The sequence below is a fragment of the Anguilla rostrata genome, chromosome 8, assembly GCF_018555375.3.
Source record: "Anguilla rostrata isolate EN2019 chromosome 8, ASM1855537v3, whole genome shotgun sequence".
Classification (NCBI taxonomy): Eukaryota; Metazoa; Chordata; class Actinopteri; order Anguilliformes; family Anguillidae; genus Anguilla; species Anguilla rostrata.
Window position 1 is genome coordinate 33,065,091 of NC_057940.1, and position 12,876 is coordinate 33,077,966.

The 12,876-nt window shown below is 45.8% G+C and overlaps 1 protein-coding gene across 2 annotated transcripts in view; it reads right to left on the reverse strand.

Moving 5' to 3' along the window:
• Positions 1–12,876, reverse strand: part of LOC135261459 (growth factor receptor-bound protein 10-like) — a 73,817-nt gene extending 60,941 nt beyond the window's left edge. Inside the window, exon 1 of one of the 2 annotated variants that reach the window (XM_064347773.1) lies at positions 12,652–12,876. The gene's annotated coding sequence lies outside the window, so the exon portion shown is untranslated. The remainder of the gene's footprint in view (positions 1–12,651) is intronic. The other variant, XM_064347776.1, reaches the window with a different exon arrangement.

The following is a 12,876-nucleotide window of genomic DNA, read 5'->3' on the forward strand; positions in this document are numbered from 1 at the left end:
CCTGCACATATCAGGCCCTTTAAATGTGTCTTTATAGACTTTTAACAGTGCAACACATTCTAATGCAAAATACTCTACCGGTATTACGTGGTCTCCCATGTAAAACAGTGATTTTTTCTATCGACCATTCAGAGACATTCATGCTTTTTACATTACATTACATTATAGGCATGTAGCAGACGCTCTTATCCAGAGCGACTTTTTACATTGCATTTTACTGAAGCAATGCAGGTTAAGTACTTTGCTCAAGGGTACAACGGCACTGGCCTACCCAGGAATCGAACCTACGACCTTTCGGTTACAAGCCTAGTTCTAAATGAACATTAGATGAGAACAACGGGAGACTGTTCTGTCCAGGGACAACATCACAGGCCGTCAGCAGCTGTAGATAGGCTCACGGACTGAAGAAACAGCCAGTGACACTGACTGTCCTAAGTCACAAGCACTCAATTTGTGATAACCAGTCCGACCCAAGCGAGGGCGGCCTGAAGAGACCAGCTAGGCAGGGTGTAAATCACCGAAACCTTAGCCAGGGCACTCCGGGTTGACCTGTTCTCAGCTGCACTCCATCGTCGCGAGTGTGCACCTTAGCTAATGGCAACGGCAGCAGCCAGTCAGTCACGCACGGACTCCGTCTGAAGTGGCAAACAGGCAATTTGTGCCGGATCCAGTAAAGCAAGGGATCAACTGGAAAGCCAACTGCAAGCCAGGCCTAATCGCCCAATCAGTGCCCGACCTCACTAATGCTCTTCTGGCCGAAAGGAAACAAATCCCTGCAGCAATGCTCCAACATCTAGTATAAAGCTTTCCTAGAAGAGTGGAGAATGTTAAAGCAGCACAGGGTGGATCAACTCCATATTAGTGCCAATAATTGTGGATGAGATGTTGGATGTCAGGTGTCCACATACATTTGACCATGTTGTAAATACATTTTTCATGTCTTAGCCTAGACTACTTGATTTTGTTAGCTTATCATGAGAAGAGCAAAGTTACGTCCAGGAATACCACTGCTTCTGTTGCTAGTACCGTAGGCTACTGTTCAGTGTTCGGTACATGTTGTTTGAAGTACAGTAGACATATACAGAGCTGTCTAAAATCTGTGCTGATACCCCTTGATGGACTGAGCTGATCAATTTATTTTCCTGTCGTTTTTTGGAAAATGCAAACATTGCACTTAAAACATAGTTTTTTTGTGATTAATGGAATGAAGGTCCAGGTCCTGAAGCATCAAAGCAGCCAAAAGCATAACCATCTATCCACTGTGCTTCATATTGTGAAGGGGTACTTTAGCAGTGGGGTTCATCCATGTTGATTTTCCTACTGCATTTAATGGAAGAATTAGCTGGGACCACACTGGGCTACATCCATCCAGGACCTGCTGGGCATAGCACATCTTTCAGAGTTAACCTTCTTGGTTTAATGCAGTATCTTTGCCACGGCACATCTGCGGATATTTCCAAACAATATCCAGTAAAGATGTAAATCACTTCTTTTCCATTACAATGGCAGATCATTAAAGGAAATATATTCTAGTCAATGCAGATGTATAGCTATAATAACCATTCTTATTTTTATAATAAGCAAAACCTGCAACGTTAACAAAATAATGCAGTTTTCACACTTTAACTTATGGCAGAAAAACCAATAAAGCACAAGAAAGCAGGACCCATTTCACCATTTCTAAATTTTCCATAAAAAAATCAATGATCGTGCACAATGCCACAGATGGCAAGCTGTTTCCCCAGCCACGGCCTCATAAATCTCTGCAGTCAGGGCGCAGAATCGAAGCACGCCAAAATCTTTACACGCACAGGGGAGAGAGGCCTTTCAGAATCCCATCATTTTCTAAAAAACAACGTGCTCACTTAACACTGCGGGGAAACTCAAAAACCCTCGCCCTCCCTCCGCCCCCCTCCCCAGGCCGGCCTGGCACACCTGTCGGAGCCGCGGAGAGCACGGGTATAAAAAGGCGGTGATGCCAGCCGGGCGGGCCGCGGCGCGAGCGGAGCGCGGAGCGATTTAGCCGCTAACAGCGCGTGAGTGGCTGGAGGCCGAGCGCAGAGCCCCGCCCCGCGCGACTGCGTAATGCCCCCGGTATAGCCTGCCGCGGGATTTGGTGTCAGCGAAGGGCTTAAAGTTAATAGCATAATGGGGGTGCTGCGGGAAATCTGATCGGGTGACAAGCCTCGTCACAAAGAAGCGTCTGGAAGGCACGGAGGCCTCGCGTGTTGGCATCCCCCTTCATGCCGCGCTGTCCGCCGGTTCAGCTCTGGGGAGACGGGGCTGTGCCGTCCTGTGCCGTACGAGCTGACCGGGTGCTGGTGACAGAAGCGGTGTGAGCTCCTGTTCAGAACAGAGAGAGGTCCCCAGAGCAGACGGACACAGGCCTGCTCACAGAGGGAAAAAACAGATGTACGTGCAGCCTCTCTTCCATGGGCAAAGGCTCTCTACAGCAAACACTGTACTGTTGTTTTTACCTGAAACTGAACTGAGGTCAGGCATTTTTTTTTTGCCACAGCAAGAGAGATCCACGCTGACTGCTTAAACAGAGTGTGAAATCAAACACTAAATGCTATGGACCATAAGCTTAACAAAAACAGAGTAAGTATCACAGGAATTCCCCCTGAAAGTCACACTATTAGCTAACAAGTAGATCACAGAATCACTGAGTAACTATTGAAGGCTAACTAAGTGGCTTAGCTATTCTTAGCAAGGGTCTCCTCTTTGATGCAATCACCCCACACCCTAGAAATAAACTTTTCCCCGAAGGAATTTGTCTATAGTCCAAAAAACAAAGACTTCCTCTCAAGATGTGTAGACCTGTGTACATTCAGGAGTCACTTAACTCAATCCTCACGAAAGCTTTTAAATTCAGGCACTGTATTAATATAGATTCACAGTAAAAACTGACTACAATCAGAAAATTTTAAATAAAAAAATAGGAAGGCACTCTTTCATACAATAGTTCAAATCAACTTTGAGTGCATGTAATCACATATTTCATAATCACAGACATCTTTGAAAAATTCTTCACTGCTGATTAATGCGTTGAATATTTTCCGTTATGCATTTGATCACAAAGCATCTCACATTTCCTGGTATTTTCCAGGAATTAGAGCTAATCTACAAACCAATTAAAACAGGAAGGTTGGGGGGTTTGATTGTGAAACATGGCTGAACCTGCCCAGAGCGTTATTCCACACAGCCGTGGAGCCCAATCCCTGCTGGCCGTCTCCCTGGCTCACACACTAACCCCTGGACTTCACACTACACCAACACACAGCCTCCTGAGAGCCATAAATCTCCCTCCCTTCCTAATTGGGCTGCCCTTGAAAATAGCTGCAGGTTATTTATAGTTCTCCTGGTCAACTATCAAAACAGCAACCTTGAACGGCGCAGTTCGGCACAAGTCATGTATCGCGGCCAATAAGTTTTTTGGGGGGGGGGGGGTGTGGTGGTAACTCGAACATTCCCTTCTCGGGCCGGGGGGGGGGGGGGGTGTGCTTGTCCTAGAGTGATGAAAATTAGCGTTCAAGAAGTACGGTATGTTTTCCTACGTGCAGTTCCACAGGAGCAGCTTAAATCCCTACTAAAGATAGGTCAGGAAAAATAGACTCTAAATAGACTCCGTCAGCGACAGTTTGAGCACGGTCAAGAACTCTCTGGGTGCCGGTGCTGTTAGTTTAAGCTGACCACCGTGCGACTGTGTGACCTAACCAGCTCCGCAGGTTCACTCACAATTCCAAAACAGTCTGTCAGGGTGGAGGAAAAAATCTTCAAGAGTTCAAGTGTTGTAAAGGTCCGAAATAAGGGGGGGGGGAGCGAGCGTGCCTTTGCAGCCCAATTTAGAAATGCCTGCCGGGGGGGGGGGGGGGGCACTTTTGCTTTCAAAACGTTTGAGGTCAATTTGCAGAGTCTCCGGCTGAACAAGTCCAGTCAGGTCAGATGAATTCACCTTTCACACCCTTGTCACACTGGAATGGGCTGCAGCATGCTTTCTGTCGGGTTACTACACGGGTCAGGCAAGCAGGCCAGCATCGGATGGAGCGGGACGTGTTTAGACATGGTACGTACAAAATTAGCCACGTTTTAAGGACATGTGTCAAAGTGACTTTTCTGACCGGAGCACACCCACACTAGAATATTATGTCAGGCAAGGCTTGTGCCGGTAGTGATTTTTTCATTTTGAAAATTGTTTTTTTTTTTTTTTTTTACCACAATAAACATAAAACTAATCTACTCATTTAATGAAGCCCCAAAAGTTTCAACATGAAAATGTGCATTTGTTTAGTTCTATATCCTTCCTAATGTTATTTACAATATTCAGGCAATGTCACATTCTGCCATTCTGAATAAGACATTTGGTGAATACTGGTTGCCATGGCTATAGCTGCTGCCTGGATATACAAGCTAATGTCAAGGAACCATTACTTTACAAGTTGCTTTTGTACAGCAGACACCCTCATGCGGGCTGATTTTTATTCCAACTATTATCTTATCCTCCAGGTGTCCTATTTTCATGGCCATATTTTTATAGGATCGATTTGAAGACGTGGCCCCCTGCTCAAGGGTGGAAAGCAGCTTTCTGTACAGCGCTGCCAACTGATTGATCACCATCAGTCTAGAGTCAGCCTTTTAGTAGGTCCAAGTTTTCATTAAAATGACCCCAATGCGTATGCATTCTTGGAGACATCCATGTGTATACGTGGTTTATACTCGTGTTTTCTGTTGATCCAGTGAAACATAGGCTATTCATTAAGCAAAGACTATCACTGGTTCTGTAATCTTTATACATAGCTACTTTGGTTAATAATAGGTGAATTATGAACAAAGTGTCTTGGATAGCTTTCATAACAGTGGGGAAGGGTACATCATCTGTTCACTGACGAGTCTGTTCAGCTCGTTAAGGTGGGTTAGAACAGGGCATGGAGAATGCGATCAATCCTTACCGTCCCGTTCGACCAAAACTCAACCACAATTTAGCGGCGTATAACCACGCTCCTCCCCACAAACTGGCTGCCTTCACGGTCCCTGATCCTTCTGGAAGCGTCCCCGTGTTTTAAGACCAGCAGCAAACATTTCAGACGTGCTTCCTCCAACGACGCGCTCCTCCAGAGCAGGGCCTAGAAATTTCCGCCTAGCCTCGTTTTCCTCTGAGGACAGCGCACAAGTCCGATCAGCAAAGGGCCTTCGGTTCACTCCAAAGTCAGCTGGAGCTAGCGCCCACAGGGTCAGGTGGTGAGTTCTGTCTGGTCATAATGTCTGTCATAATAACACGGGCATAATGACATGTCAGCAATAGTCTGCCTCCGTGGCACGAGAACGACTAGTGCTGACCTGGAGCATGTGATAGGTAATCTATTCTCGTTACTGAATATCTGGAGGAGCAAAATTTCCCCTTGACACGGAGTGTGAAGCCAAATAATATAATTTTACATACACAAGCTTGGTTGTGCCATAAAGGGACAGAGTGAGCTTTGGTTTGGTCAAGCGGTCTTTTGGTTCTGAGCCATGAACCAAAGCCATTTTTGCACTTTCTGTAAGTCGCATTTTAAGCACTAAATCTACTTGGCGCTTCACCAAGAAGCTTAGCTTTACAAGGTATTCAGTATCCGCCATCTTCTATGTTTTCTTGTGTCAAACCATTTTTACCAGCAAAATGACTCCACTGTAGTCGTCGCACCACAGAAAGGGCCGTGTGCAGCCTCCCGGATCGGCTGTAGTTCGATGCCCTGGAGGCCTGCGGGACAAAATGCAAAGTCGGCCCTGGAATGCTGCCCTGCGTGGAAAATATTCGCTAGCATCGGCCAAAAACATGAATGTGCTCTTCGTCCAGCTGTGGAGCCCCGAGAGGTCGACCAGACTGGGGGTGGGGGTGGGGGTGGGGGTGGGGGGAGGGGCAGAGCTCTGGGTGGATCGTGCCCACGAGCGCTGATCCAGGATGAGTCAACCCGACCCATAATCCTAAACCGAACCATTGCGTGGAAAAACAAGATTACGCTGAGCCAGCGCCATCGATTAGGGAGCGAACCCGGAGGGCGGGGGGGAGCGTGTCGAATGAGTGCGCGACTCCGCTCTCACGCTCGGCGTGACCGGCTTCCGAAGACTCCTTGGGGTTGTTCTGAACCCCTGGCCTTCTTTCAGAAAGCGGGTGCGATGGCTGAGAGAGCCCTGCACCCAGGGCCAGGCGGGCGCCACATTAGCGAGCGTAGCACCCCCCCCACCTCATTCTGTGAAAGTTCAGCGAAAAGACATGGGAACAGCGCAACGGAACAGGAGCATAAACACTCGGCTAATGGACGGCGCTAAAGTCTGGGTGCAGATTACAGGCTGCATTATATCGCGCTCCGCAATTTAAAACCACTTTGCCGAAGTCAGGCCTCTCTCCCTCTCCAAAGGGGCTTTGCTCTCGGCTCCTGCCGCACCAAACAGGGAGGGTGAAAATAAAACTGAAGAAAACGAGGCGGTGACCTTTGAGTCGGCCTCAGGCTGCATTACTGCCTAAGGTTTAGAGGGTTAATCCAGGCCACAAAAGGATCTTACCATGGTACAGACAGCTCCAGTACACCGTCACCTAAAGTGGACTCAGAAACACTTCTACGGGGACTCGCACGCTGTCATACTTGACCCACCGGAGGCCAGATGTAAGGATTTATCACGTCCAAAATGTATGACATGGTTAAAAAAAATCCCTTCAATGCAAACCATGCCATACTTCGTCACAGGAGAGGGCTGTATTTCTCTGGCCTTGATATTTTGCAAGCCCACAGTATTGGTCAGAGCTCGCTGAAGTGTGGACAAAATGAAACACGTGAAGAATCTGAAAATCACATTTGCAACACTGCTGAGCAGCTATGGAGGGGAGAGACACCGTTAGGTCCGGCGACTTGAGGGGGACAAAGGACCGTTCCTGGAAGGGTTCTATTGAAAATGCGTGAGGAACAAGCCCCAACAGAAAGGATGAGGATCATCTGTCAGTGAGCTCAACTGGTAAAACAGTTATCTCAAGATCACTGCTAGAGGAGGAGTTGGAGGGGTGGGGGGTGGCTAGAATCTCATCTCCAAAGACATAACAAAGGCATAGTGTGTTTACCGGGCCACACTGCTAAAATCATGAAGTTTGGCCCATTGTTTGGCCATCAATAAGATGATCTCAATAATACCCAGGGCTTAGATTCACAAGAGATGGTGCACGTCTCCCACGTCTGACCACAGGACTCCTATTGTTTGATCAAGGGTACATTAACAAGGTCAAAGGGCATCTAGGGCTCTTCTTTAAAAATCCAACCATATAACTTGGCCTAAGTGATTATTTCAGGTTCATATAAGTGGACCAAGAAATAAAGAGATTCCTGGAAAAAGGAAGAAGATATTTAAAATAAAATATAAAACAGCGTATTTTTTGACAAGCATAAACTAATAGATGACCTTCAAAAATAGATTTGCACACACTTGTTGTGAAGACTTTCCCCACGTTTTGAAAGCAACCCTGCATGCCATGTATTGATACCAGTAAACTGTACTGTGGAGATACTTTTAAATTTTAAAGAAAACCTATCAGCTGGCTCGTGATTACAGTATCAGCCCTAGTGCTGATGGGCACTGAATTACCGCCCTGATAGTGTAAACTAGGGGAACTTGTCGTCTCTCTTCTTGACAAGCATTCTTTACATCCAATCAGGAAAGTGCAGGGGTAGCAACACCTGTATTCTGTCCACACTGAGAACCAGTACCTCAAACTACTTCACACCCCAATCATGAAGATAAGCTTGGACCCTCCGAGTCACCTGGGCTCAAAAACTGACCAGCTCTTGGGGCTCAGCCACAGCCTGTTAAAGAGAGGGGAAGCGGTGACAAGAGCCGAAGACTAGCTTTCGTGGCAGTTGGAAAGCGAGACATCTCTCCTGGCCTGGCGGGCATTGCAGCTTGACAAAGCGATGTACGGGGATGTCTTCCAAAACACTCTCCATCTGCTGCAGATATCCGATCGCTCCGGCTAACTTCCTCTGCCCACAGGATCCCGTTATAACAGATGGACGGTCTTGTTGGAGCACCAGGCTTCGATTCATTCTGAAGACAAGCATTCTTCAACGTGACAACACAACAGGGCTGAATGGATTTTACGGCATAAAGGTTAGAGAAGAAACCGTGCTCACGCAGAATAGTGCTAGTTGGACAATTTCCACAGGAAAAAAAAAGAAAAAACCACTGCAGGCTATCCCCATCGCCACTGACTGCAAACTACCTCCTCAAGTTATTTTTACAACTTGGCAAACTTTGATGGAGAGCAGTGCTAAAATAGAAAGTTATTTTGTTGTAAAACCAGGGAAGGTGGGCAGTCTTTCATGAGAAATATTCAGCATTGCTGTCCTGCCGCCAACCACAACATCGCTCAAGAGCTGGAGGCATAATTCAAATTTTTTCCGCGGCCAGTTCCTCATACAAGCAAACTAGGGTCCCATCACAACATAAACACATAAACACACGAGACAAATCTGAGGCAATTAGCAGCTGTTTGGCTCGTCAGAGGGCCGCTCGGGGGCCTATCCAAAGCTGCAACTGCTCGCGAGTTTGTGAAATCTGTAACACACGCCGCATTCTGCGCCTTGTTTACATCATGGCGCCTCGAAGGACGATGATGTAACCGTCTTGGACGTCCCGGTAAGAAAAAAAAGACAAATTAATCTGATCTGCGCGATTTGTTGCAACAAACATTTAAAAGCCAGCAAGTAAGGGCTTGGCGAGTGCTTGGTTCATTTATCGCTTACTTTAGAGTTCACTATAATGTCATAGCATGTCAAGACAGACAGACTGTATGGTATTTTGAGCAATTAGGCATCCCAAGAAAAGACTATAATTTAAAATAATGCTTTATTTCACCTCCAAGTGCATTATAAAATTTGAAGCGCAACTGTAAGTCTACTTGCTGTTAATTTCCGAACCTAAAGAGTCAAACTATAGCAGGGAACAGAGGCACAGCATGCATTTATTATTATTCTAAGCAATCAAAAGCCGTGGAGCGCCTGGAATTTCTATGCACACCCTTCAACACAATGCTGTTCCGCTGATTCTCCCACCACGCATGCCCTCACCCCTCCACACAACGACACAACGGAATTACTCTCTCCTTAAGAAGCCCCATTACTAAATCTAAGCCCTGCAAAAACACTATCAAAATCTGAAGCACGTTCCCACACAACGAGCTGCGCCACCTCGTTTCAAAGCACCCCCACAAAACAGGCCTCCTGAGCCACCCCCGAAGCATGCCAAAAGGTTCTTACAACCAGCCATACTCCAACGGAGGCAGCAGGGGCGAATATTGCAAAACAACGTCTGAAACAAGCTTTCCCTTGCTGGCAGTGCATCACCAAGGCCATTAATCTCGAAATATCTGCAAACGCTTGACAGGTTGGGTCTTTGAAGGGAAATCAGCGACGTATCGGGAGGTGAGGCGCGCGGACGCACGCATCGGTGGCTCCTGAACAAGCGTGCATTCATCGCGCGGGCGCGGGCCATGGGGGTCCCAAGGAAACGGGCGCACCGCCGCCTCACAAACGCACAAAACCTGCGGCGAAGACGACAGGGAGCAGTGCCAACGAACCGACCCGGCGGCTCCAGTCAAAAGGCCTGCATCATTAGATTAATTTATATATAGACCACAAACTAGAAATAGCGGACCAACAGCGGAGTCTGGAAAAGTGTGCCCCAGAAACTCTCTAGACTGTTCCGGAACAATACGGCATAATACTTTCCTTTTATAGGAGCATCAATTAAAGCCTTACATTTAGCGGCTATGCAGGGAGATAATGAGTTTTATGGCACCAGTACAAGCTTCCCCAATCAGCAGCGATGTTTTCTTACACGGAGGGGTTTTATGTAACATTGCAGTGTACACACAATACTGCATTCTTTCAGACAGCCCGGCCTCCTTTCACTTGTCTAATTGCGATTTCCAGTTGAAAACTTGCAGCACATTATTAGGTGAAGAATTATAGCCTCGTGCCCGAGGACAGCTTGATGGAGGTATTCCACAGACCCTGATTAATTCTGATCCAGGAGGAACCTGCTCACTTAGGCTACACAGTAGTGGTAAATATTTGATTTAGTGTGACATCAGAGCTAATAAGGATCTGTAAAAACACCAACCGTGTGCAAAACAGCCTCTTTTTATTTGCATCTACTATACTCCACCGATTTAGGCCCTGTCAAAACGACAAATTCTATAAATAAGATTTTTATCATCTGCAACATCTTTTTGATGTCCTAATAAAATTAGTCTGTACGCTGAAGAATATGTTCTCACTCAATGCAACATTTTACTTCAGGAATCCATCCTAGCACTCGGCGTGAACTCTGTGGTTCTGAAAGCAGAGCTTTCTGTGTTTATTTGCTTTTGATTGCCATTCGTAAGTTGAAACCAGCTACCTCAGTCCACAAGGTTAGCAGTGCCAGCAGCTGTATTTGTCGAAACACGCTCCCCTTCATCTTAACTCAACACTTGGCTGTCAGTCTTTGCAAATCCCTTGTTAAAAACTGGATCAATGTTACCCTGCACTACAACAAAGCGACTGCTGCACGGTATAGGTCTAGTACCTTGAGAAACTGGCTGATTCAGCAAACCTCCAAAGTAAACTTCAGTTTGTCCCTTACGCAGAACCATAAACCAGTGACTTGGCAAGGCATAACTGAGCATGACTACAGATTATATTTCTATATCCACTGTACAAAATGAGCAGCCAGCTACATATGCCATTATATGGTACCACAATCATCGCTATTGGTTAGAGCTCTTTTGGCAGTACAGATGTGTGTTTGGCACAAAACTGCACCGCAAAGCCGGGAAGTTTTGGGGCTGAATTCATTGCAGTGGTGAGGCTTGTCAAGGCCAAAAATCTTACTGTGCAGATGGGATGTATCTAATAAAGCAAGCATGATGCTGAAATATGACACCGAAAACCATGTCATTTTACCAGGCATGACCCCTGCTCCTTCTGCGGTGAACAGATCCTTACAGAAATCTCTCTAAAACATAATAAAGCCTGTTGCAAAAAGTCTTCCTTCTGGAAACAGAGTGATACCTTTTCAAAGTCACAAACTGGAAGCCAATAAGAAAATATTGCGGAGATGTGTCTAAACACCTAAATTCAAAAGTAACAACATTGTAACAGAATGCACTGAGCCCCTCACGTTTAAAATGAGGGTGGGGTAGTGTGGAGTATTACCTTGGTATAGCTGCACTAGTATTGTGATATTTCTTAAGCTCTGCAGTAGCGCACTGGAACAAGGAGGATGTGGCGGTAATGCTCATGACAGTAAGCCCATGCACAAGTGCCTGGCATGGAGAACATGGGATATCGCGCCTGAACTTAAGCGAGGGTGTTCTCGTGCAGAACAAATCATTCTCGGACGTCGTATTTACACGATTACATTCTTTTAACTGTTCATCTGATAACATTCTTGTCAAGCTTTAACGACATGCAGTCGATGTTCGTTACTGTAGCATACCTTAAAAAGATTAGTGGACGACCACGTCAAGTTTAGGGGTATAGCAAATTTCGGAAATGTAAATGGAATACCAAGACCGATAAAGTCGTTGCAATAGCGTCAAGATCTAAATAAACTACATTCACTAGGCGATGTTACACGTGCTACCATTAAATGTACCCATACCCATTTTAAAAAGGATATGCGAACAACTTAGCACTCGGGAGATATGTTAAACTTGATGGTGACAACTTTGTTTTACGGAATACTGTACTTAGCAACATTCATTACACGGTGTGAAATTTTTATTTTAGAACTTTACACGATGAGCAACTATCACATCTTGAAGGAACTATAACCCATGGCATTATGTAGCCTAAATGTGCGCTGCGCTCATGAAAACAATATTTTATCTGACAGTTCAGATATAATTTACCAGTGTACATATGTTAGAACCCAAGATGATTTTTGCACGGTTCTTCTATTCGTTTGACTTGCATAATGCTAGGATGAATAGCACAATATAGTTTATCCCTTTTTGATTTAACGCGGAATAACAGCCTATGGGGTTATGCGAGTTAAACATGTCACGGCTCCAAATGTGGCCTCAAGACAGACAAAAACTCAGCAAGCTAACACTATGTATATTTTGATGAGTACATGTTTTTACTAAAACATCAAGATGACAAATCAAGTAAACTCCCTTAATCTCACTTCAGTGATGCCAGTAAACATGTAACTTAATCTCAGTGTGGAAGATACAACCCCACCCCCACAAAACAAACATTACTTCAGCTAACTGTATCACATTTTATGAAGCTGTCGAACAATTTGCACGTCGTGCGGTTTTCTGTGACGTTCATCATAAAGGAGAAACACTTACTGTGCTAGGAATCTCGTTATTTAAATACAAACTTGGCCAACACAGGTATCTTACGGCTTTGAGGTTAGCAGGGCGTTTTTTTTTTTACCATCTAGATCTACCCCTGAGCCCCTTAGCACCCTCACCACCGTTGTACCCCCACCCCCCAAACATCCCTCAAGCCGCAACTTTGCCTCATCTTCGGATAGTAGTTAACTGCACGCTGAACTTTGTAAATGGGAGGAAGCTTAAGTTATTCGCAATATCAAAAATAGCACACGCGCTAATCTGGTGGAAGGACTCACCTTGGAGCTGGAGCTCTCCGTCAGCTGGAAAATAAAAGACGTAGCAACACGCGCTTCAGTATGGGCGAGCTTGAAGAATATGCAATATTCTGCAAATGTAACGTTGCCGAACTCCTATTGCAGTCTTCAGTGGTCAAACGTGCACCGTCCACAGGATCCTCGCTCAGCTGACTCCTTCAACACACATGAGACAGAACTCCACCTTCTGTGCAGGCACCCCCTCCC